This window comes from Phyllobates terribilis, unplaced genomic scaffold (assembly GCF_046119375.1).
Source record: "Phyllobates terribilis strain yellow unplaced genomic scaffold, ASM4611937v1 Scaffold_5__5_contigs__length_657084704, whole genome shotgun sequence".
Classification (NCBI taxonomy): Eukaryota; Metazoa; Chordata; class Amphibia; order Anura; family Dendrobatidae; genus Phyllobates; species Phyllobates terribilis.
Genome location: NW_027362765.1, coordinates 60183878 through 60211684, shown reverse-complemented (window position 1 = coordinate 60211684; position 27807 = coordinate 60183878).

Below are 27807 nucleotides of genomic sequence, written 5' to 3'. Positions count from 1 at the left end.
TTTTCTACATTTAGCTCTGAAAAAAATTTGGGCTTCTAGCAGTGTGTGGGACTTGTTCTATTAGTCCATCTATACTGACCTCCATCAGGTTGCAAACTGAATATAATTTTTTTCTGCATCTAGCTTTGAAAAAATATTTGAGCTTCTAGCAGTGTGTGGGACTTGTTCTATTAGTCCATCTATACTGACCTCCATCAGGTTGCAAATTGAATATAATTTTTTTCTGCATCTAGCTCTGAAAAATATTTGGGCTTCTAGCAGTGTGTGGGACTTGGTCTATTAGTCCATCTATACTAACCTCCACCAGGTTGCAAATTAACAATAATTTTTATCTGCATCTACCTCTGAAAAAATATTTGGGCTTCTAGCAGTGTGTGGGACTTGTTCTATTAGTCCATCTATACTGACCTCCATCAGGTTGCAAATTGAATATAGTTTTTTTCTACATCTAGCTCTGAAAAAAATGTGGGCTTCTAGCAGTGAGTGGGACTTGTTCTATTAGTCCATCTATACTAACCTCCACCAGGTTGCAAATTCAATATAATTTTTTTCTGCATCTAGCTCTGAAAAACTATTTGGGCTTCTAGCAGTGTGTGGGACTTGTTCTATTAGTCCATCTATACTGACCTCCATCAGGTTGCAAACTGAATATAATTTTTTTCTACATTTAGCTCTGTAAAAAATTTGGGCTTCTAGCAGTGTGTGGGACTTGTTCTATTAGTCCATCTATACTGACCTCCATCAAGTTGCAAACTGAATATAATTTTTTTCTGCATCTAGCTCTGAAAAAATATTTGAGCTTCTAGCAGTGTGTGGGACTTGGTCTATTAGTCCATCTATACTGACCTCCATCAGGTTGCAAATTGAATATAATTTTTTTCTGCATCTAGCTCTGAAAAAATATTTGGGCTTCTAGTAGTGTGTGGGACTTGTTCTATTAGTCCATCTATACTGACCTCCATCAGGTTGGAAACTGAATATAATTTTTTTCTACATTTAGCTCTGAAAAAATATTTGGGCTTCTAGCAGTGTGTGGGACTTGGTCTATTAGTGCATCTATTCTGACCTCCATCAGGTTGCAAATTGAATATAATTTTTTTCTGCTTCTAGCTGTGAAAAATATTTGGGCTTCTAGCAGTGTGTGGGACTTGTTCTATTAGTCTATCTATACTGACCTCCATCAGGTTGCAAATTGAATATAATACTTTTCTACATTTAGCTCTGAAAAAAATTTGGGCTTCTAGCAGTGTGTGGGACTTGTTCTATTAGTCCATCTATACTGACCTCTATCAGGTTGCAAACTGAATATAATTTTTTTCTGCATCTAGCTCTGAAAAAATATTTGAGCTTCTAGCAGTGTGTGGGACTTGTTCTATTAGTCCATCTATACTGACCTCCATCAGGTTGCAAATTGAATATAATTTTTTTCTGCATCTAGCTCTGAAAAAATATTTGGGCTTCTAGCAGTGTGTGGGACTTGGTCTATTAGTCCATCTATACTAACCTCCACCAGGTTGCAAATGAACAATAATTTTTATCTGCATCTACCTCTGAAAAAATATTTCGGCTTCTAGCAGTGTGTGGGACTTGTTCTATTAGTCTATCTATACTGACCTCCATCAGGTTGCAAATTGAATATAGTTTTTTTCTACATCTAGCTCTGAAAAAAATGTGGGCTTCTAGCAGTGTGTGGGACTTGTTCTATTAGTCAATCTATACTAACCTCCACCAGGTTGCAAATTCAATATAATTTTTTTCTGCATCTAGCTCTGAAAAACTATTTGGGCTTCTAGCAGTGTGTGGGACTTGTTCTATTAGTCCATTTATACTGACCTCCATCAGGTTGCAAACTGAATATAATTTTTTTCTACATTTAGCTCTGAAAAACTATTTGGGCTTCTAGCACTGTATGGGACTTGTTCTATTAGTCCATCTATACTGACCTCCATCAGGTTGCAAACTGAATATAATTTTTTTCTGCATCTAGCTCTGAAAAAATATTTGGGCTTCTAGCAGTGTGTGGGACTTGGTCTATTAGTCCAACTATACTAACCTCCATCAGGTTGCAAATTGAATATAATTTCTTTCTGCATCTAGCTCTGAAAAAATATTTGGGCTTCTAGCAGTGTGTGGGACTTGGTCTATTAGTCCATCTATACTGACCTCCATCAGGTTGCAAATTGAATATAATTTTTTACTGCATCTAGCTCTGAAAAAATATTTGGGCTTCTAGCAGTGTGTGGGACTTGTTCTATTAGTCCATCTATACTGACCTCCATCAGGTTGCAAACTGAATATAATTTTTTTCTACATTTAGCTCTGAAAAAATATTTTGGCTTCTAGCGGTGTGTGGGACTTGGTCTATTAGTCCATCTATACTGACCTCCATCAGGTTGCAAATTGAATATAATTTTTTTCTGCATCTAGCTCTGAAAAAATATTTGGGCTTCTAGCAGTGTGTGGGACTTGTTCTATTAGTCCATCTATACTGACCTCCATCAGGTTGCAAACTGAGTATAATTTTTTTCTACATTTAGCTCTGAAAAAATATTTGGGCTTCTAGCGGTGTGTGGGACTTGTTCTATTAGTCCATCTATACTGACCTCCATCAGGTTGCAAATTGAATATAATTTTTTTCTGCATCTAGCTCTGAAAAAAATTTGGGCTTCTAGCAGTGTGTGGGACTTGTTCTATTAGTCCATCTATACTGACCTCCATCAGGTTGCAAACTGAATATATTTTTTTTCTGCATCTAGCTCTGAAAAAATATTTGAGCTTCTAGCAGTGTGTGGGACTTGTTCTATTAGTCCATCTATACTGACCTCCATCAGGTTGCAAATTGAATATAATTTTTTTCTGCTTCTAGCACTGAAAAAATATTTGGGCTTCTATCAGTGTGTGGGACTTGGTCTATTAGTCCATCTATACTAACCTCCATCAGGTTGCAAGTTGAATATAATTTTTTTCTGCATCTAGCTCTGAAAAAATATTTAGGCTTCTAGCAGTGTGTGGGACTTGTTCTATTAGTCCATCTATACTGACCTCCATCAGGTTGCAAACTGAATATAATTTTTTTCTGCATCTAGCTCTCAAAAAATATTTGGGCTTCTAGCAGTGTGTGGGACTTGGTCTATTAGTCCATCTATACTGACCTCCATCAGGTTGCAAATTGAATATAATTTTTTTCTGCATCTAGCTCTGAAAAAATATTTGGGCTTCTAGCAGTGTGTGGGACTTGTTCTATTAGTCCATCTATACTAACCTCCACCAGGTTACAAATTAAAAATAATTTTTATCTGCATCTAGCTCTGAAAAAAATATTTGGGCTTCTAGCAGTGTGTGGGACTTGGTCTATTAGTCCATTTATACTGACCTCCATCAGGTTGCAAATTGAATATAATTTTTTTCTGCATCTAGCTGTGAAAAAATATTTCGGCTTCTAGCAGTGTGTGGGACTTGTTCTATTAGTCCATCTATACTGACCTCCATCAGGTTGCAAATTGAATATAATTTTTTTCTACATTTAGCTCTGAAAAAATATTTGGGCTTCTAGCAGTGTGTGGGACTTGTTCTATTAGTCCATCTATACTGACCTCCATCAGGTTGCAAACTGAATATAATTTTTTTCTACATTTAGCTCTGAAAAAATATTTGGGCTTCTAGCAGTGTGTGGGACTTGTTCTATTAGTCCATCTATACTGACCTCCATCAGGTTGCAAACTGAATATAATTTTTTTCTGCATCTAGCTCTGAAAAAATATTTGGGCTTCTAGCAGTGTGTGGGACTTGGTCTATTAGTCCATCTATACTAACCTCCATCAGGATGCAAATTGAATATAATTTTTTTCTGCATCTAGCTCTGAAAAAATATTTGGGCTTCTAGCAGTGTGTGGGACTTGTTCTATTAGTCCATCTATACTGACCTCCATCAGGTTGCAAACTGAATATAATTTTTTTCTACATTTAGCTCTGAAAAACTATTTGGGCTTCTAGCAGTGTATGGGACTTGTTCTATTAGTCCATCTATACTGACCTCCATCAGGTTGCAAACTGAATATAATTTTTTTCTGCATCTAGCTCTGAAAAAATATTTGGGCTTCTAGCAGTGTGTGGGACTTGGTCTATTAGTCCATCTATACTAACCTCCATCAGGTTGCAAATTGAATATAATTTCTTTCTGCATCTAGCTCTGAAAAAATATTTGGGCTTCTAGCAGTGTGTGGAACTTGGTCTATTAGTCCATCTATACTGACCTCCATCAGGTTGCAAATTGAATATAATTTTTTACTGCATCTAGCTCTGAAAAAATATTTGGGCTTCTAGCAGTGTGTGGGACTTGTTCTATTAGTCCATCTATACTGACCTCCATCAGGTTGCAAACTGAATATAATTTTTTTCTACATTTAGCTCTGAAAAAATATTTTGGCTTCTAGCGGTGTGTGGGACTTGGTCTATTAGTCCATCTATACTGACCTCCATCAGGTTGCAAATTGAATATAATTTTTTTCTGCATCTAGCTCTGAAAAAATATTTGGGCTTCTAGCAGTGTGTGGGACTTGTTCTATTAGTCCATCTATACTGACCTCCATCAGGTTGCAAACTGAATATAATTTTTTTCTGCATCTAGCTCTGAAAAAATATTTGGGCTTCTAGCAGTGTGTGGGACTTGGTCTATTAGTCCATCAATACTAACCTCCATCAGGTTGCAAATTGAATATAATTTTTTTCTGCATCTAGCTCTGAAAAAATATTTGGGCTTCTAGCAGTGTGTGGGACTTGTTCTATTAGTCCATCTATACTAACCTCCACCAGATTGCAAATTAAAAATAATTTTTATCTGCATCTAGCTCTGAAAAAATATTTGGGCTTCTAGCAGTGTGTGGGACTTGGTCTATTAGTCCATCTATACTGACCTCTATCAGGTTGCAAACTGAATATAATTTTTTTCTGCATCGAGCTCTGAAAAAATATTTGAGCTTCTAGCAGTGTGTGGGACTTGTTCTATTAGTCCATCTATACTGACCTCCATCAGGTTGCAAATTGAATATAATTTTTTTCTGCATCTAGCTCTGAAAAAATATTTGGGCTTCTAGCAGTGTGTGGGACTTGGTCTATTAGTCCATCTATACTAACCTCCACCAGGTTGCAAATGAACAATAATTTTTATCTGCATCTACCTCTGAAAAAATATTTGGGCTTCTAGCAGTGTGTGGGACTTGTTTTATTAGTCCATCTATACTGACCTCCATCAGGTTGCAAATTGAATATAGTTTTTTTCTACATCTAGCTCTGAAAAAAATGTGGGCTTCTAGCAGTGTGTGGGACTTGTTCTATTAGTCAATCTATACTAACCTCCACCAGGTTGCAAATTCAATATAATTTTTTTCTGCATCTAGCTCTGAAAAAATATTTGGGCTTCTAGCAGTGTGTGGGACTTGTTCTATTAGTGCATTTATACTGACCTCCATCAGGTTGCAAACTGAATATAATTTTTTTCTACATTTAGCTCTGAAAAACTATTTGGGCTTCTAGCAGTGTATGGGACTTGTTCTATTAGTCCATCTATACTGACCTCCATCAGGTTGCAAACTGAATATAATTTTTTTCTGCATCTAGCTCTGAAAAAATATTTGGGCTTCTAGCAGTGTGTGGGACTTGGTCTATTAGTCCATCTATACTAACCTCCATCAGGTTGCAAATTGAATATAATTTCTTTCTGCATCTAGCTCTGAAAAAATATTTGGGCTTCTAGCAGTGTGTGGGACTTGTTCTATTAGTCCATCTATACTGACCTCCATCAGGTTGCAAATTGAATATAATTTTTTACTGCATCTAGCTCTGAAAAAAAATTTGGGCTTCTAGCAGTGTGTGGGACTTGTTCTATTAGTCCATCTATACTGACCTCCATCAGGTTGCAAACTGAGTATAATTTTTTTCTACATTTAGCTCTGAAAAAATATTTGGGCTTCTAGCGGTGTGTGGGACTTGTTCTATTAGTCCATCTATACTGACCTCCATCAGGTTGCAAACTGAATATAATTTTTTTCTGCATCTAGCTCTGAAAAAATATTTGAGCTTCTAGCAGTGTGTGGGACTTGTTCTATTAGTCCATCTATACTGACCTCCATCAGGTTGCAAATTGAATATAATTTTTTTCTGCATCTAGCACTGAAAAAATATTTGGGCTTCTATCAGTGTGTGGGACTTGGTCTATTAGTCCATCTATACTAACCTCCATCAGGTTGCAAATTGAATATAATTTTTTTTCTGCATCTAGCTCTGAAAAAATATTTGGGCTTCTAGCAGTGTGTGGGACTTGGTCTATTAGTCCATTTATACTGACCTCCATCAGGTTGCAAATTGAATATAATTTTTTTCTGCATCTAGCTGTGAAAAAATATTTCGGCTTCTAGCAGTGTGTGGGACTTGTTCTATTAGTCCATCTATACTGACCTCCATCAGGTTGCAAATTGAATATAATTTTTTTCTACATTTAGCTCTGAAAAAATATTTGGGCTTCTAGCAGTGTGTGGGACTTGTTCTATTAGTCCATCTATACTGACCTCCGTCAGGTTGCAAACTGAATATAATTTTTTTCTACATTTAGCTCTGAAAAAATATTTGGGCTTCTAGCAGTGTGTGGGACTTGTTCTATTAGTCCATCTATACTGACCTCCATCAGGTTGCAAACTGAATATAATTTTTTTCTACATTTATCTCTGAAAAAAATTTGGGCTTCTAGCAGAGTGTGGGACTTGTTCTATTAGTCCATCTATACTGACCTCCATCAGGTTGCAAACTGAATATAATTTTTTTCTGCATCTAGCTCTGAAAAAATATTTGGGCTTCTAGCAGTGTGTGGGACTTGGTCTATTAGTCCATCTATACTAACCTCCATCAGGATGCAAATTGAATATAATTTTTTTCTGCATCTAGCTCTGAAAAAATATTTGGGCTTCTAGCAGTGTGTGGGACTTGTTCTATTAGTCCATCTATACTGACCTCCATCAGGTTGCAAACTGAATATAATTTTTTTCTACATTTAGCTCTGAAAAACTATTTGGGCTTCTAGCAGTGTATGGGACTTGTTCTATTAGTCCATCTATACTGACCTCCATCAGGTTGCAAACTGAATATAATTTTTTTCTGCATCTAGCTCTGAAAAAATATTTGGGCTTCTAGCAGTGTGTGGGACTTGGTCTATTAGTCCATCTATACTAACCTCCATCAGGTTGCAAATTGAATATAATTTCTTTCTGCATCTAGCTCTGAAAAAATATTTGGGCTTCTAGCAGTGTGTGGGACTTGGTCTATTAGTCCATCTATACTGACCTCCATCAGGTTGCAAATTGAATATAATTTTTTACTGCATCTAGCTCTGAAAAAATATTTGGGCTTCTAGCTGTGTGTGGGACTTGTTCTATTAGTCCATCTATACTGACCTCCATCAGGTTGCAAACTGAATATAATTTTTTTCTACATTTAGCTCTGAAAAAATATTTTGGCTTCTAGCGGTGTGTGGGACTTGGTCTATTAGTCCATCTATACTGACCTCCATCAGGTTGCAAATTGAATATAATTTTTTTCTGCATCTAGCTCTGAAAAAATATTTGGGCTTCTAGCAGTGTGTGGGACTTGTTCTATTAGGCCATCTATACTGACCTCCATCAGGTTGCAAGCTGAATATAATTTTTTTCTGCATCTAGCTCTGAAAAAATATTTGGGCTTCTAGCAGTGTGTGGGACTTGGTCTATTAGTCCATCTATACTAACCTCCATCAGGTTGCAAATTGAATATAATTTTTTTCTGCATCTAGCTCTGAAAAAATATTTGGGCTTCTAGCAGTGTGTGGGACTTGTTCTATTAGTCCATCTATACTAACCTCCACCAGGTTGCAAATTAAAAATAATTTTTATCTGCATCTAGCTCTGAAAAAATATTTGGGCTTCTAGCAGTGTGTGGGACTTGGTCTATTAGTCCATCTATACTGACCTCTATCAGGTTGCAAACTGAATATAATTTTTTTCTGCATCGAGCTCTGAAAAAATATTTGAGCTTCTAGCAGTGTGTGGGACTTGTTCTATTAGTCCATCTATACTGACCTCCATCAGGTTGCAAATTGAATATAATTTTTTTCTGCATCTAGCTCTGAAAAAATATTTGGGCTTCTAGCAGTGTGTGGGACTTGGTCTATTAGTCCATCTATACTAACCTCCACCAGGTTGCAAATGAACAATAATTTTTATCTGCATCTACCTCTGAAAAAATATTTGGGCTTCTAGCAGTGTGTGGGACTTGTTCTATTAGTCCATCTATACTGACCTCCATCAGGTTGCAAATTGAATATAGTTTTTTTCTACATCTAGCTCTGAAAAAAATGTGGGCTTCTAGCAGTGTATGGGACTTGTTCTATTAGTCAATCTATACTAACCTCCACCAGGTTGCAAATTCAATATAATTTTTTTCTGAATCTAGCTCTGAAAAAATATTTGGGCATCTAGCAGTGTGTGGGACTTGTTCTATTAGTGCATTTATACTGACCTCCATCAGGTTGCAAACTGAATATAATTTTTTTCTACATTTAGCTCTGAAAAACTATTTGGGCTTCTAGCAGTGTATGGGACTTGTTCTATTAGTCCATCTATACTGACCTCCATCAGGTTGCAAACTGAATATAATTTTTTTCTGCATCTAGCTCTGAAAAAATATTTGGGCTTCTAGCAGTGTGTGGGACTTGGTCTATTAGTCCATCTATACTAACCTCCATCAGGTTGCAAATTGAATATAATTTCTTTCTGCATCTAGCTCTGAAAAAATATTTGGGCTTCTAGCAGTGTGTGGGACTTGTTCTATTAGTCCATCTATACTGACCTCCATCAGGTTGCAAATTGAATATAATTTTTTACTGCATCTAGCTCTGAAAAAATATTTGGGCTTCTAGCAGTGTGTGGGACTTGTTCTATTAGTCCATCTATACTGACCTCCATCAGGTTGCAAACTGAATATAATTTTTTTCTACATTTAGCTGTGAAAAAATATTTTGGCTTCTAGCGGTGTGTGGGACTTGGTCTATTAGTCCATCTATACTGACCTCCATCAGGTTGCAAATTGAATATAATTTTTTTCTACATTTAGCTCTGAAAAAAATTTGGGCTTCTAGCAGTGTGTGGGACTTGTTCTATTAGTCCATCTATACTGACCTACATCAGGTTGCAAACTGAATATAATTTTTATCTGCATCTAGCTCTGAAAAAATATTTGGGCTTCTAGCAGTGTGTGGGACTTGTTCTATTAGTCCATCTATACTGACCTCCATCTGGTTGCAAATTGAATATAATTTTTTTCTACATTTAGCTCTGAAAAAATATTTGGGCTTCTAGCAGTGTGTGGGACTTGTTCTATTAGTCCATCTATACTGACCTCCGTCAGGTTGCAAACTGAATATAATTTTTTTCTACATTTAGCTCTGAAAAAATATTTGGGCTTCTAGCAGTGTGTGGGACTTGTTCTATTAGTCCATCTATACTGACCTCCATCAGGTTGCAAACTGAATATAATTTTTTTCTACATTTAGCTCTGAAAAAAATTTGGGCTTCTAGCAGTGTGTGGGACTTGTTCTATTAGTCCATCTATACTGACCTCCATCAGGTTGCAAACTGAATATAATTTTTTTCTGCATCTAGCTCTGAAAAAATATTTGGGCTTCTAGCAATGTGTGGGACTTGGTCTATTAGTCCATCTATACTAACCTCCATCAGGATGCAAATTGAATATAATTTTTTTCTGCATCTAGCTCTGAAAAAATATTTGGGCTTCTAGCAGTGTGTGGGACTTGTTCTATTAGTCCATCTATACTGACCTCCATCAGGTTGCAAACTGAATATAATTTTTTTCTACATTTAGCTCTGAAAAAAATTTGGGCTTCTAGCAGTGTGTGGGACTTGTTCTATTAGTCCATCTATACTGACCTCCATCAGGTTGCAAACTTAATATAATTTTGTTCTGCATCTAGCTCTGAAAAAATATTTGGGCTTCTAGCAGTGTGTGGGACTTGGTCTATTAGTCCATCTATACTAACCTTCATCAGGTTGCAAATTGAATATAATTTTTTTCTGCATCTAGCTCTGAAAAAATATTTGGGCTTCTAGCAGTGTGTGGGACTTGGTCTATTAGTCCATCTATATTGACCTCCATCAGGTTGCAAATTGAATATAATTTTTTTCTGCATCTAGCTCTGAAAAAATATTTGTGCTTCTAGCAGTGTGTGGGACTTGTTCTATTAGTCCATCTATACTGACCTCCATCAGGTTGCAAACTGAATATAATTTTTTTCTACATTTAGCTCTGAAAAAATATTTGGGCTTCTAGCAGTGTGTGGGACTTGTTCTATTAGTCCATCTATACTGACCTCCATCAGGTTGCAAATTGAATATAATTTTTTTCTGCATCTAGCTCTGAAAAAAATTTGGGCTTCTAGCAGTGTGTGGGACTTGTTCTATTAGTCCATCTATACTGACCTCCATCAGGTTGCAAACTGAATATAATTTTTTTCTGCATCTAGACCTGAAAAAATATTTGGGCTTCTAGCAGTGTGTGGGACTTGGTCTATTAGTTAATCTATACTAACCTCCATCAGGTTGCAAATTGAATATAATTTTTTTCTGCATCTAGCTCTGAAAAAATATTTGGGCTTCTAGCAATGTGTGGGACTTGGTCTATTAGTCCATCTATACTAACCTCCATCAGGATGCAAATTGAATATAATTTTTTTCTGCATCTAGCTCTGAAAAAATATTTGGGCTTCTAGCAGTGTGTGGGACTTGTTCTATTAGTCCATCTATACTGACCTCCATCAGGTTGCAAACTGAATATAATTTTTTTCTACATTTAGCTCTGAAAAAAATTTGGGCTTCTAGCAGTGTGTGGGACTTGTTCTATTAGTCCATCTATACTGACCTACATCAGGTTGCAAACTGAATATAATTTTTTTCTGCATCTAGCTCTGAAAAAATATTTGGGCTTCTAGCAGTGTGTGGGACTTGGTCTATTAGTCCATCTATACTAACCTCCATCAGGTTGCAAATTGAATATAATTTTTTTCTGCATCTAGCTCTGAAAAAATATTTGGGCTTCTAGCAGTGTGTGGGACTTGGTCTATTAGTCCATCTATATTGACCTCCATCAGGTTGCAAACTGAATATAATTTTTTTCTACATTTAGCTCTGAAAAAATATTTGGGCTTCTAGCAGTGTGTGGGACTTGTTCTATTAGTCCATCTATACTGACCTCCATCAGGTTGCAAACTGAATATAATTTTTTTCTACATTTAGCTCTGAAAAAATATTTGGGCTTCTAGCAGTGTGTGGGACTTGTTCTATTAGTCCATCTATACTGACCTCCATCAGGTTGCAAACTGAATATAAGTTTTTTCTGCATCTAGCTCTGAAAAAAATTTGGGCTTCTAGCAGTGTGTGGGACTTGTTCTATTAGTCCATCTATACTGACCTCCATCAGGTTGCAAACTGAATATAATTTTTTTCTGCATCTAGACCTGAAAAAATATTTGGGCTTCTAGCAGTGTGTGGGACTTGGTCTATTAGTCCATCTATACTGACCTCCATCAGGTTGCAAATTGAATATAATTTTTTTCTGCATCTAGCTCTGAAAAAATATTTGGGCTTCTAGCAGTGTGTGGGACTTGTTCTATTAGTCCATCTATACTGACCTCCATCAGGTTGCAAACTGAATATAATTTTTTTCTACATTTAGCTCTGAAAAAATATTTGGGCTTCTAGCAGTGTGTGGGACTTGTTCTATTAGTCCATCTATACTGACCTCCATCAGGTTGCAAACTGAATAGAATTTTTTTCTACATTTAGCTCTGAAAAAATATTTGGGCTTCTAGCAGTGTGTGGGACTTGTTCTATTAGTCCATCTATACTAACCTCCACCAGGTTGCAAATTAAAAATAATTTTTATCTGCATCTAGCTCTGAAAAAATATTTGGGCTTCTAGCAGTGTGTGGGACTTGGTCTATTAGACCATCTCTACTGACCTCCATCAGGTTGCAAATTGAATATAATTTTTTTCTGCATCTGGCTCTGAAAAAATATTTGGGGTTCTAGCAGTGTGTGGGACTTGTTCTATTAGTCCATCTATACTGACCTCCATCAGGTTGCAAACTGAATATGATTGTTTTCTACATTTAGCTCTGAAAAAAATTTGGGCTTCTAGCAGTGTGTGGGACTTGTTCTATTAGTCCATCTATACTGACCTCCATCAGGTTGCAAACTGAATATAATTTTTTTCTGCATCTAGCTCTGAAAAAATATTTGGGTTCTAGCAGTGTGTGGGACTTGGTCTATTAGTCCATCTATACTGACCTCCATCAGGTTGCAAACTGAATATAATTTTTTTCTGCATCTAGCTCTGAAAAAAATTTGGGCTTCTAGCAGTGTGTGGGACTTGTTCTATTAGTCCATCTATACTGACCTCCATCAGGTTGCAAATTGAATATAATTTTTTTCTGCATCTAGCTCTGAAAAAATATTTGGGCTTCTAGCAGTGTGTGGGACTTGTTCTATTAGTCCATCTATACTGACCTCCATCAGGTTGCAAATTAAAAATAATTTTTATCTGCATCTAGCTCTGACAAAATATTTGGGCTTCTAGCAGTGTGTGGGACTTGTTCTATTAGTCCATGTATACTGACCTCCATCAGGTTGCAAATTAAAAATATTTTTTTTCTGCATCTAGCTCTGAAAAAATATTTGACCTTCTAGCAGTGTGTGGGACTTGTTCTATTAGTCCATCTATACTGACCTCCTTCAGGTTGCAAATTAAAAATAATTTTTATCTGCATCTAGCTCTGAAAAAATATTTGGGCTTCTAGCAGTGTGTGGGACTTGTTCTATTAGTCCATCTATACTAACGTCCAACAGGTTGCAAATTGAATATAATTTTTTTCTTGATCTAGCTCTGAAAAAATATTTCGGCTTGTAGCAGTGTGTGGGACTTGGTTTATTAGTCCATCTATACTGACCTCCTTCAGGTTGCAAATTAAAAATAATTTTTAACTGCATCTAGCTCTGAAAAAATATTTGGGCTTCTAGCCGTGTGTGGGACTTGGTCTATTAGTCCATCTACACTGACCTCCATCAGGTTGCAAATTGAATATAATTGTTTTCTACATTTAGCTCTGAAAAAAATTTGAGCTTCTAGCAGTGTGTGGGACTTGTTCTATTAGTCCATCTATACTGACCTCCATCAGGTTGCAAACTGAATATAATTTTTTTCTGCATCTAGCTCTGAAAAAATATTTGGGCTTCTAGCAGTGTGTGGGACTTGGTCTATTAGTCCATCTATACTAACCTTCACCAGGTTGGAAATTAAAAATAATTTTTATCTGCATCTTGATCTGAAAAAATATTTGGGCTTCTAGCAGTGTGTGGGACTTGGTCTATTAGTCCATCTATTCTGACCTCCATCAGGTTGCAAATTGAATATAATTTTTTTCTGCATCTAGCTCTGAAAAAATATTTGGGCTTCTAGCAGTGTGTGGGACTTGTTCCATTAGTCCATCTATACTGACCTCCATCAGGTTGCAAATTGAATATAATTTTTTTCTGCATCTGGCTCTGAAAAAATATTTGGGCTTCTAGCAGTGTGTGGGACTTGTTCTATTAGTCCATCTATACTGACCTCCATCAGGTTGCAAACTGAATATAATTTTTTTCTGCATCTAGCTCTGAAAAAATATTTGGGCTTCTAGCAGTGTGTGGGACTTGGTCTATTAGTCCATCTATACTAACCTCCACCAGGTTGCAAATTAAAAATAATTTTTATCTGCATCTAGCTCTGAAAAAATATTTGGGCTTCTAGCAGTGTGTGGGACTTGGTCTATTAGTCCATCTATTCTGACCTCCATCAGGTTGCAAATTGAATATAATTTTTTTCTGCATCTAGCTCTGAAAAAATATTTCGGCTTCTAGCAGTGTGTGGGACTTGGTCTATTAGTCCATCTATACTGACCTCCTTCAGGTTGCAAATTAAAAATAATTTTTATCTGCATCTAGCTCTGAAAAAATATTTGGGCTTCTAGCAGTGTGTGGGACTTGGTCTATTAGTCCATCTATACTGACCTCCATCAGGTTGCAAATTAAAAATAATTTTTATCTGCATCTAGCTCTGAAAAAATATTTGGGCTTCGAGCAGTGTGTGGGACTTGGTCTATTAGTCCATCTATACTGACCTGCATCAGGTTGCAAATTCAATATAATTTTTATCTGCATCTAACCCAGCCAATACTTTTGGCCTAATACCACAGTTTGGCCACTCAGCTCTGCTCGGTTCCCATCCATTGTTTTTTTGTGCAAACAACTCCAAAGTTGTGAATTAGTTAACCACCAAAATGAGTGGAAAAAGGCCTGCTGCTGGTGGAAAGGGGAATAGGCGTGTTGGGAAGGGGAAGAAAGGTTGTGTCCGTGGGGTAGGTGTTAAAGCAACAGTAACATCTGCAGAAGAAAGACCTTCTTCCAGCCAAACTAAAATGTCTACTTCTTTTAGCGGACAATGTGATAAGATCCCTTTCTTACGGCCACGCCATTCGCTACAAATTCCAGATGAGGCACAAAAACAGCAGGTGCTTCAACGGATATCAAGTGCTCCTTTAAGTGGGCTCTCCTCCACCTCAACTTCAACATCACAAATACTCCAGTCCTCAGAGGTGTCACCCCAATCACACTTGGTTCCTCACAGCTCCCAAATCTCCAGCTGCCCGTCTGAGTATGGGGTAGAACAGATGGTTGAGTCAGCAGAGCTGTTTACTCATGCTATAGCCTGGGAATCAGAGGTCGGCTCCAGAGCTTCTGTGAATCCAGACGAGGAAATGATCTGCACTGATGCCCAGAATCTTTATGAGTCGGATCCAGGACCAGACGCAGAAGGTTCTGACCATAATGTAGACCCTCATTACCAAACTGTAACTCCTGTTGGTGGAGACAATGAGAAAGACGATGATGAGACTTAAATACCTGATTGGAGCGACAACTTTAGTTTTTTGTCAGGGCAGGAACAGGTTGGCTCTGAGCACAACGTGTGTGACAACACACAGGGTGATGATGATAAGGTTGGAGATCCCACTTACTGTCAACCCACAGTCAGCCAAGAGATGAGGTCAGCAGAGGAGGTGGAGGAGGATGCTAGTGACGACGAGGTCAGTTTGCGCCTTCCTGGACAGAGACGTAGTACTGGAAGCACGTTAACAACTGCATCCTCAAACACAACTCTGCCTCTGACCACAAGTCGTGGTGGCTCTTCAGGTCGCATGGGTGCTAAGCCTTGCATAGCCTGGGCATTTTTTCAGATCGATAAAGATGACCCAACTCGTGTTATCTGTAACATTTGTCAGCAAAAGCTAAGTAGAGGCCAAAAAATACATAGTTTGAGTACTTCATGCATGAACCGGCACATGGACATGAAGGATAAGTTGCAGTGTGAAGCTCACTGTGCTACAATGCGTCCTAGCCTGCCGGGCCAACCACCGTCTGCCACATCTTGTGCATCCGCGGCCTCTTCATCCTCTGTGACTGGGGGGACAGCAGTCACACCTGTTTTGGGACGCAGACCTGCCACCTCTTTACCCGCAACAGCCAGCGTGATTGGCAGGTCATTATTTTCTTTGGAAGTGGTAACACAAGCTGGTGTTCAGCGCTGTCCGACATCGATAGCACCACCTTTGGATCAAGGCAACCTAACATTTCCGCCTGCATCTTCCTCACAGACCGGCAGTTTGCCGGGGACCCCCTTATCAACCCCGTCTAAGCACAACAGCCAGCCCTCGGTCCCTCAGATGTGGACAAGTAAAAGACCATTTCCTCCTAGCCATGAGAAAGCTAAGAGGTTGAATTTCACCATCTGCAAGCTCTTGGCTACAGAAATGCTGCCTTTCCGCCTGGTGGACACAGAGGATTTTCGAGACCTTATGTCCGTCGCAGTGCCCCAGTACTAGATGCCCAGTCGGCACTACTTCTCAAAGAAAGGTGTGCCTGCGCTCCACCAGCATGTCGCACACAACATCCCCGCTTCTTTGAGAAACTCTGTGTGTGACGGGGTGCATTTCACCACAGACACTTGGACGAGTAGGCATGGACAGGGGCGTTACATGTCGCTGACTGGGCACTGGGTAACTATGGTGACAGCAGGACAATGGGCTGCTGTCCAAGTCTTGCCGTCCCCACGAGTTGTACGTCAATCCTCTTTATCTCAAAGTTCCTCCACTGCTTCTGCCTCCTCAACCTCCTCTCGGTCCTCCACCTGTACCCAAAGCCTGTCTGGTCATGCCACAAGCTTTCTAACTGCGCAGAAGGGATCCTGCACACCTCCTTACTATGCTGGCAGTAGGGCTCAACGTCATCAGGTGGTTTTTACTTTGAAATGTCTGGGAAATGTGAGTCACACAGCTGAGGAGTTGTGGTCAGCTCTGGAGAACCAATTTCATGAATGGTTGTCTCCACTGGACCTGAAACCAGGGAAGGCCGTGTGCGACAATGCTGCAAACCTGGGTGCGGCCCTTCGCCGGGGCAATGTCACACACGTGCCTTGTATGGCTCACGTGTTGAACCTGGTTGTCCAGCAATTTTTAGCCCACTATCCCGGACTAGATGGCCTTCTGCAGAGGGCACGGTCGCTGTGTGCTCACTTCCGCCATTCGCATCCCGCAGCTCAGCGACTTACATCTCTACAGAAGTCGTTGGGCCTGCCACTTCACCGGCTAAAATGCGATGTGCCTACCCGGTGGAATTCAACTCTGCACATGTTGCAGCGACTGTGGCAGCACCGACAAGCCCTGGTGCAATACATTCTGACGTATAGCCTGGGCCAACGAGATCCAGAGGTGGGGCAAATCACGCTGGAGGAGTGGTCTCAGATCAGGGACCTATGCACCCTTCTGCACAGTTTTGAAATGGCGACGAAGATGTTTAGTGCTGATGATGCCATTATCAGCATGACTATTCCGGTGATTTACATGCTGGAGCACATGTTAAACAGAATTTGGAGTCAGGTGGTGGCACAAGAGGAGGTGGAGGAAGTAGAGGAGGAGGAGTTGTAAGCGGAAGGGCTAACATCTGCAAGGTCCAGACGGTCGGCAGCACCAAGGCGGCAGGCATGTGAGGGTGGGGGAGATGGTTTTACCAGGGTGCATGGTAGCAGCAAAACTAGTGAGGAAGGTGCAGGAGCCCAGGAAGAAGTGGAGGACGAACTGGCGATGGGCATGGAAGACTCATCAGATGAGGGAGACCTTGATCACATTTCTGTTGTGCGAGGTTGGGGGGAGAGGACAGAGGAAGGAAGCATGATTGTTACCTCGCCACCAACACAACAGGAACTTGGTGCTCCTGGATGCGCAACACACATGAGTGCCTTCTTGCTGCACTACCTGCAACATGACCCTCGAATTGTGAGAATTAGAAATAATCCTGACTACTGGGTTGCCACACTGTTAGATGCCCGGTGCAAAAGTAAATTTGCAGAAATTATTCCTGCCATAGAAAGGGATGCACGCATGCAGGAGTATCAGCAGAGACTGTTGCAGAATCTTACATGTGCTTTTCCACAAAACACCAGTGGTGCACGTAGTGAATCTCACAGTTCCAACTTGCCAACCGTGGGACTGTCGAGTGTTCAGCACTCAAACCGTAACAGAAACACAGTATCTGCTGGTAACATCAATTTTGCAGAGTCATTTCACCACTTTTTTAGCCCATCCTTTGCAAGGCCATAGGAGACAAGAAGTCTGACACATAGTCAACGCCTAGAGACGATGGTACAGGAGTATCTCCAAGTAAACATTGAAGCCATGACTGTGTCACTGGACCCTTGCTCTTTTTGGGCTTCCAATCTGGATAAATGGCCGGAGCTCGCCACTTACGCCTTGGAGATCTTGTCATGCCCCGCAGCCAGCGTTCTGTCTGAACGTGTGTTCAGCGCTGCTGGTGGTGTGCTGACAGATAAGCGCACGCGGCTCTCCACTGATAATGTAGACAGAATCACGTTCATAAAGATGAACAAATCATGGATCCAAAACGACTTTTCTACCCCTGTGTCATCCTGGGGAGAGTAAAAGCTTGATGATTGGTTAAAATCACCTCACCAACCGTTTTAAGCTTTCAAATTCCGAATCATGTTTATCTGTATCTTGGCTGGAAAATAATTTGGGCTTTGTAGCAGTGTACAGTACTGATTCTATGAGGCCATCTATACTAAGCTCCACCAGATTTAAAATTACTAATCATGTTTATCTGTATCTTGGCTGGAAAATAATTTGGGCTTTGTAGCAGTGTGCAGTACTGATTCTATTAGGCCAGCTATACTAAGCTCCACCAGATTTAAAATTACTAATCATGTTTATCTGTATCTTGGCTTGAAAATAATTTGGGCTTTGTAGCAGTGTGCAGTACTGATTCTATTAGGCCATCTATACTAAGCTCCAGCAGATTTAAAATTACTAATCATGTTTATCTGTATCTTGGCTGGAAAATAATTTGGGCTTTGTAGCTCTGTGCAGTACTGATTCTATTAGGCCATCTATACTAAGCTCCACCAGATTTAAAATTAATAATAATTTTTAGCTGCATCTAGCCCGGAAAATAATTTTGGGGCTCCTAGATGCGCAAGACACATGAGTGCCATCTTGATGCACTACCTGCAACATTACCCTCAGATTGTCAGAATTCGAAGTAATCCTGACTACTGGGTTGCCACATTCTTAGATCCCCCACACTCTTCGATCAACCTTTTCATTTTAATAAAGAACAAAAAAATGGTCATTTTTGAAATTATAAGCATTAGCAGGTTATTAGAAACTGAAATCAAACAGTTTTCAACTCAAAACTTTATTCTAGGTGATGTTACATTTGCACATAGGACCCCTTTTTCGAAAGGAGCTTCTGAACTCTCTCGTCCATTGAATTTGTCAGGTTTTGGATGGTTTCTGCTTCAATTGTTTTGCATGAGGACAGAATACCCTCCCACAGCTGTTGCTTAGATATGAACTGCCTCCCGCCATCATAGACACTCCTTTTGATGATGCTCCAGAGGTTCTGAATGGGGTTGAGGTCAGGGGAGCACGGGGGTCACACCATAAGTTTGTCCCCTTTTATGCCCATATCAGCCAGAGATGCAGATGTGTTATGTGCAGCATGAGACGGTGCATTATCATGCATGAAAATGATGTTGCTGTGGAATACACGGTTCTTCTTCTTGAACCATGGCAGGAAGTGCTGTTTGAGAAACTCCACATACATTATGGAGTTCATCTTTACCCCTTCAGGGATCCTAAAGGGGCCGACAATCTCTCTCCCCATGATTCCAGCCCAAAACATTACTCCACCTCCTCCTTGTTGGCGCTGTAGCCATGTTTGCGTGGGGTGTCCATCAACCAGCCATCCTCCACTCCATCCATCTGGACCATCGAGCGTTGCACGGCACTCATCCGTGAACAAAACAGTTTTGAAGTCAGTCTTCATGTATTGTTTGGCCCACTGGAGCCGTTTCTGCTTGTGTGCAGTGGATAGAGGAGGTCGACAGGATGGCGTGCGCACAGCTGCAAACCTCTGAAGGACCCTGCATCTTGTTGTTCGGGGCACGTTGGAGGCACCAGCAGCTTCAAAAACTTGTCTGCTGCTATGACAAGGCTTTTTTGCCGCTGCTCTTTTAACCTGACGTAATTGCCTGTAGGAAAGAGTCCTCAATTTTCCCTTATCAGCACGCACACGTGTGTACTGTGAATCAGCTACATACTTCTTGATTGTGCGATGATCAGGATGAAGTGTCTTGGCAATGTTGATTGTAGTCATGCCTTGACCTAAACACTCCACAATTTGTTGCTTCTCAGCAGCTGACACATCCTTTTTCTTTCCCATTTTGGCAGAAAATGTAGGCTGCTTAATAATGTGGGACAGCCTTCTTAAGTAGTCTTGTCTTTCATTGGACACACCTGCCAAACTAATTAGCACAGGTGTCTGCAATTGCTTACAGTGATATAAAGAGCCCTGACACACATCACCATCAATGAGTTTAACTGACAAACAAAAAAATTCTTACCTTATCACTCCTAAACACTTTTTGCATAATAATTTGGAACACAGTGTACATGTGCTTTTCCACAAAACACCAGTGGTTCACGTAGTGAATCTTACCGTTCTAACTTGCCAACCGTGGTCTGTATGGAGTTGTTCAATAAAGGGCCCAAAATTAAGATAATATAGACGGGAGAGGTCTCTATGAATAGGAATTCCTAAGTATTTGATACCCTGTGAGGGCCAGGCAAAGGGAAAGTTGGACTGGATGGAATCCTGTATGGATTTGGGGAGGGAGATATCGAGGGCCTCAGACTTCGCTGCATTGATTTTAAAATTTGACCATGTAACAAAGTGTTCTATTTCAGCCATAACAGCAGGGATGGATATATGTGATTGAGTGATATATACTAGGACATCATCAGCAAATAGAGAGCACTTGTACTCGGTGCCTCCCACCTCAATCCACCTAATATTGGGGTTATGGCGAATTGATGAGAGCAGGTGCTCCGTCACTAGGATGTATAAGAGATGGGACAGAGGACATCCCTGCCTTGTCCCATTGGTGATTATGAAAGGTGATGAAAATGTTCTGACGCGCCCCCTGGGCCTTGGGACACCCAGAGCCGGACCCTTTTTGGTGGATGCTGGTGGTTGTAGTCTCCGTGGCGGCGACCCGGTTCCGTGGCTCAGGGCGGTCAAACCAGTGGCGGAACTGTTTATGTGGTTTTGATGTTTAAATGTCCGACTACGCCACCCGTGGATTGGGGTCAGAGTGAACCGCTGCTGCAGGGCAGACCGCTGAGGCTGGTGTTGTGGGTGCAGCAGAGCGTAGTATAACTCCCCACGGGAGGAGTATAGCCTCAGGGCAGTGTATGCGGAGGATGGGGGTGATGGTGCAGGGCAGCAGCAGTAACGACAGGGAGTCAGTGATGCAGTCCAGGGCCTTTACTCACAGTTCTTATTATCCAGACCACTTCTGCAGGTAACGGCTGCCCACGTCGTACTGTGCTCACCAGGTGAGGGGCTCAGACAACTCCCAGATAACTTTGGAGCACTTCACAGGACCCCCTTTGTGTGTCCTTTGTCTGGCCTTTCTTACTAATGCTTCTGTCCGGCTGCCTCGGGCCTCCTCTTGGTAAACTTGGCGCCAGTTTCCCTGACCCTATGTGGTGCCTTCCTAGCGGGTGTAGCGAGGGGCTGCGCCACATAAAATGTCACAGCCTCCGGTTTCTAGCTGAGGGTCGTTTCCCGCCTCCACTAGTTTCGGGGACCGGTCTCCCCCTTTGGCCTGACCCCTCCACGCAGGTGGATTCGGGCGTGCGGTGGCGACTCGCCCGTCCGCACCCCTGGGATCCCTTCGTTTCTCGTTCCTGGAGCCTTCTCCGCTCCTCTTCCTTCCTTCTCCCTCTTCCAGGCCTGGGCCTCTGTTGCTAGGCCCGCCTCCGGAGCAGAGCTCATGCAGAGCCCCTGCTCCCTGTCACTTCTGCTCAGACTTCTCTGCACTGAACTAAGATGGTGCCCACCTTTTATACTCCCTTCTCAATGCACCCAGGAACTGCTTCCTCCCTGCTCCTGCACTACAGGGTTCCCCTTCCTCGGTGTTCCCTCCCCCCACTCCAGCCAGGGACAGGGACTGTAGTGCCCATCTCAGGGGCATATTGGTCGCCCTGCCCCACGGCAATGTGGTGTAATGCATGCAGGTGTCGGGGTCCTGATCCACACTCCATCCTTACCTGAGAGTGAGATATCACACCTCTGGGTGAGGTGCAATACCTCTGTAGCAACCGAGCCCTCGGGGTGCTACAGTTCCATTCATCTTCAGCCTAGGTGACGTATTGCGATACAGGGCCGTGATTTTGGCTATAAAAGGGTCCCCTAGACCCCTACCCCAAGCTTTTTAAGAGAATAATATATGGCGTGCCAGGAGACTCTATGGAATGCTTTCTCAGCATCCAACGAGAGTATCTAATTACAAATTTTTAACTGCATCTAGCCCAGGAAATACTTTGTGCCTAGTAGCAGTGTCTGCTAGTCAGTGGATTATCCCAGCTGTTAAGCAAGCTACACCACCTGTAGTTTGGACACTTAATTTTTTCAAAGGAAATGCTTCGGGACCCCGGGATACTCAGTGAAGAGCATCGGGAGGCACCCCAAGGCATAGGGGCTGGGACTGGCGGTAGGACGCCTTGCAGTGGAACGCCGAGCTCTATCCTTATAAAAGCTTTTTAACTGCAGCAGCTTTAGTGGACGCTACTGGAGCTGGAATTACGCGGCTGCTGGCATGAGACTTGCCCTCCAATAGATCCTTGTAAAAGGATTTAAAGTGTATTCATTCAAATTAGAGAGACAATTTAAATTAAATAGCTTAGACCTGCCTCCACCACAGGGGGGCTCGCTCGACCCACCAGCGGACAGGCACCAGTATTGGGAGAGGGGGGCTGGCCATCAGGGTCCACCGCGGCTCTGGCACAAACCCGGCGACACGGAGGTGGCACGGGCAGGAACGGACTGGCCGTGTCGACTTCTCACTTTTTGGATTTTAGAAGGGCATGACATGCCTATATCTGTGTCTCCCCCTCCTTTTACTCCTCCACCTCTTTTCTTTTCGCATGACTATATGTACTTGTCACTTTTCCATGTGTTAGTTATGTCTTCTGAGCAGTTTGTCAGCTTTTGGACACTTTGAAAGTGTTTTCTATGTGTTTCTATGTGTTTTTGTTTGCCTGCCATTGGTTTTAACGGTGTTTGACGAACAGTTCGACGAACAATTCGGCGAACACAAGGGTGTTCGACGAACCGAACCGAACTCGAACACTACGGGGGTGGCTCAACACTAACTCCACTCCCTTTTTTTGGCAGCCACACAGCGGTACGCCTTGTTGATAAGGGTCAGAAAGAGCAGGTGCTCCAGTGGATGGCAAGCGCTGCTTCAAGTGGCCTCTCCTTTTCTTCTTCAACCTCAACATTACACACAGTACGGTCCACAGAGGTGGGACCCCAATTACTCTTGCTTCCCCCCGCGTCACCACTTTCCAAGTGCCCAACTGACTCTAGCGAACCACAGATGGTCTGTGGAACTGTTCACCCATTCTATACCATGGGCATCAGAAGTGTACCCCAAACATTCACATAGTCAAGAAAAGGAGGAAAGCATCTGCACCGATGCCAAATTTTTTTTTAGGTTGGATTTGGGGCAGGACGGATTAGGGTACAAGCAGGTTCCTGACCCTCGTCACCATACGTTAACCACCAAGGAGGGAGGTGATCCAGATGAGACTCAGATACCTGAGGCTCATGCGGACTGTACTGTGCTGTCAGCGTGACAAGAGGAGAAGGGTCACTCTGAAGGCAAGGAATGGGATAACACATTGGATAATGATGAGGTTGAAGATCCTACTTGGTGTGAACCCAGAGTCACGCAACCGAGTAGCTTATCTGAGGAGGTGGAGGAGGAAGACGAGGAGGTTACCTTTCGCCCTACGGCGCAGACACGAAGTGATGCAAGCACATGCCTGCTGTGTTTGTTTCACTAAGCACACCACATGTTTCTCAATACAGAGTAACATCTGCGCCTACACCTCACTCACGGTCCACCAGGTTGAACTCCACCATCTCCAATATGTTGGCCACAGAAATGCTGCCTTTCCGCCTGGTAGATACTGACGGTTTTCAAAAGCTGTTGGCCGTCGCAGTCCTCCAGTACCAGTTGCCCAGCGGCCATCACTTCTCTAAGAAAGGTGTGCCTGCGCTACACCAGTATGTCGCGGACAACATCACCCGTTCCTTGAGTAAATCTATGTCTGCCAGGGTGCATTTCACCACAGACACCTGGACGAGTAAGCATGGTCAAGGGCGTTACATCTCGCTGACTGGGCACTGGGTGACTCTGGTGCCTGTGGGGACAAGCTGGGAACGGGCTGCTCTACAAATTTTGGAATCTCAAAGGCTTAAAGGAACAAACCTCTGTATTTCACACTTCCTCCACTGCTTCTGCCTTCTCCACCTCCTCTAGGGCCTACACCTGCGCACTCAACCTCTGCCTTAATGAGACAACAGTGCAGAGCAAATCCACACCACCTCTGTACTGCGCAGTTAAGGCTCACCACAATCAAGCAGTCTTAAAATGAATATGCTTTGGAAATCGCAGTCATACAGCTGAAGAGTTGTGGACAGCTCTCCAGGCTCAGTTTGAGCAATGGCTGTCTCCGCTGAACCTAGAGCCAGGGAAGGCCGTGTGCGATAACGGTGCGAACCTAGTGGCTGCCCTAGGCCGAGGCAAGCTCACACACGTGCCTTGCATGGCTCACGTCCTCAACTTGGTGGTACAGCAATTTCTCCGCTGCTATCCCAGCCTGGATGAGCTGCTTCAGAAAGCACAGAAGCTGTGTGCTCACTTCCACCGTTCGCGCCCCTCATGTCATTGACTTCCATCGATACAGAGGTCTTTGTCCATGACAGTTAACAGGTTGATATGCGATGTGCCGACACGGTGTAATTCCACTCTGCACATGTTGCAGTGACTGTGGCAGCAGCAGTTAGCCCTGACGCAGTATGTCATGTCGTATAGCCTGGGCCAAAGCAGTATGGACGTGGGGCATATCATGTTTACAGAGTGGGCACAGATTACGGACCTCTGCACCCTTCTGCACAGTTTTGAAATGGCTACTAAAATAGCGCTGACGTTGCCATCATCAGCTTCACTATTCCGGTCATCTACATGCTGGAGCAAACTTTGAATAGCTTGCAGCAGGAGGTGGTAGTCCCAGAAGAAGAGGAGGATTCGAAAGGGATAAGAATGTCTCAATGTTCCAGACTGTCATCACACAGGCGGATGCCAAGTAATGGTGGATTCCTGCTATCGAGGGGATTTGGTCATAGCAGACAAACTGTTAGTGAAGGTGCGAGAGCTGAGGAACAAATGGAGGAGGAAGAGGTGATGGGCGAGCAACAGTCAGAAGATGAAGAGGATAATCATCCCCTCTCTGTTGAACGTGATGATGGCAGGAGGGAACGGAGGAAGCAAGCATCAGTGTTATGAAGCCATCAATACAGCCTGTTTTGGACCACCTGGAAGAGTCCGACATATGAGTGCCTTCTATATGCAACATGATCCCCATATAGTTAAAGGGGTTGTCCAGTACTTATTATTACCCCCCCCAATATATTCCCCCAGACCCCTGAGGGTTTTCGTACATACTTTCTGTTGCAGTTACTGCCTGTGAGCGGCGCTATCACTGGCCGCTCACAGGCATCACGTGATCGCCAGCTCTGATATCCGCTGATGTCGCGTCATGGTTCCGGATGCAGCCGGGGGTCCCTCTTCTGCGTTCAACAGGTGGATGCTGGGTTGTGGGCGGGGTTACCCCCACGTCACACCCGGCATCCACTACGTGCTCTCCCTCTCCCCATTCATTGAGAAAGTGCGCGGAGGATGCTGAGTGTGACGCGGGGGGTAACCCCGCCCACAACCCAGCATCCACTGCGGGGACCGTATCACTGATGTCACACCTCACTTGACGTGACATCAGTGGCGGGTCACGTGATGCCTGTGAGCGGCCCGCAGTAGCGTCGCTCACAAGCAGTAACGGCAACGTAAGGTAATTACAAAAATCCTTAGGGGCCCCGGGAGGATACATTGGGCGAGTAATAAAAAGCAGTGACCAACTTCTTTAAGGTATGAAATAATGCTGACTTCTGGGTTGCCACTCTGTAAGATCCACGTTATAAGAGTAAATTTTGCCAGATGCTTCCCGCCCTGGAAAGGGACCCGCTAATGCTGGAGTATTGAAACCAGCTTTTAGGCTGCGTTCCCACTATGCGTTTTTTAAGCATTTATGCAGCGTAATTTTCGCCGCGGAAATGCTTAAAAAACGCTTGGTAATAGGTCTGCAATGGTCCCCAAATATCATTGCGGAAAAATCCGCAGCATGTCCATTAATTTTGCGGAATCGCAGCGTTTTATCCGCCATTGACTTGCATTGGACCGCATAACATCCGCATGACTACACGTACACATGCGGATATTATGAGATTCAATGCGCGGATGGTACCCGGGTCTGGAGAAGAGGAGACTCTCCACCAGACCTGGGTACCATAGTACCTGTAGTTAAAAAATAATTAAAATAATAAACAAGCATATACTGACGTCGGCGGTCGCATGACCTGTCACATGACTAAATGACGTCATGGAAGGTCCTCTTACACCACCGCGAGCCGCCGAAGACACCGGACGCACCGGAGAAGGAGACTGGGGGCCATCAGAAGGTGAATATAATGTTTTTTGTTTTTTTTTTTACCATTTTTATTCTTTCTTTTACTATTGATGCTACAATTGCAGCATCATAACTTGGTCACACTATATACAGTGCTGGCCAAAAGTATTGGCACCCCTGCAATTCTGTCAGATAATACTCAGTTTCTTGCTGAAAATGATTGTAATCACAAATTCTTTGGTATTATTCTCTTCATTTAATTTGCTTGCAAGGAAAAAACACAAAAGAGAATGAAGAAAAAATCAAATCATTTCACACAAAACTCCAAAAAAGGGCAGGACAAAAGTATTGGCACTCTCAGCCTAATACTTGGTTGCACAACCTTTAGCCAAAATAACTGCGAACAACCGCTTCCGGTAACCATCAATGAGTTTCTTACAATGCTCTGCTGGAATTGTAGACCATTCTTCTTTGGCAAACTGCTCCAGGTCCCTGATATTTGAAGGGTGCCTTCTCCAAACAGCCATTTGGAGATCTCTCCACAGGTGTTCTATGGGATTCAGGTCTGGACTCATTGCTGGCCACCTTAGAAGTCTCCAGTGCTTTCTCTAAAACCATTTAATAGTGCTTTTGGAAGTGTGTTTTGGGTCATTGTCCTGCTGGAAGACCCATGACCTCTGAGGGAGACCCAGCTTTCTCACACTGGGCCCTACATTATGCTGCAAAATTTGTTGGTAGTCTTCAGACTTCATAATGCCATGCACACGGTCAAGCAGTCCAGTGCCAGATGCAGCAAAGCAACCCAAAAACATCAGGGAACCTCCGCCATGTTTGACTGTAGGGACCGTGTTCTTTTCTTTGAATGCCTCTTTTTTTTTCCTGTACACTCTATGTTGATGCTTTTTCCCAAAAAGCTCTACTTTTGTCTCATCTGACCAGAGAACATTCTTCCAAAACGTTTTAGGCTTTCTCAGGTAAGTTTTGGCTAACTCCAGCCTGGCTTTTTTATGTCTCGGGGTAAGAAGTGGGGTCTTCCTGGGTATCCTACCATACAGTCCCTTTTCATTCAGACGCCGACGGATAGTACGGGTTGACACTGTTGTACCCTCGGACTGCAGGGCAGCTTGAACTTGTTTGGATGTTAGTCGAGGTTCTTTATCCACCATCCGCACAATCTTGCGTTGAAATCTCTCGTCGATTTTTCTTTTCCGTCCACATCTAGGGAGGTTAGCCACAGTGCCATGGGCTTTAAACTTCTTGATGACTCTGCGCACGGAAGACACAGGAACATTTAGGTCTTTGGAGATGGACTTGTAGCCTTGAGATTGCTCATGCTTCCTCACAATTTGGTTTCTCAAGTCCTCAGACAGTTCTTTGGTCTTCTTTCTTTTCTCCATGCTCAATGTGGTACACACAAGGACACAGGACAGAGGTTGAGTCAACTTTAATCCATGTTAACTGGCTGCAAGTGTGATTTAGTTATTGCCAACACCTGTTAGGTGCCACAGGTAAGT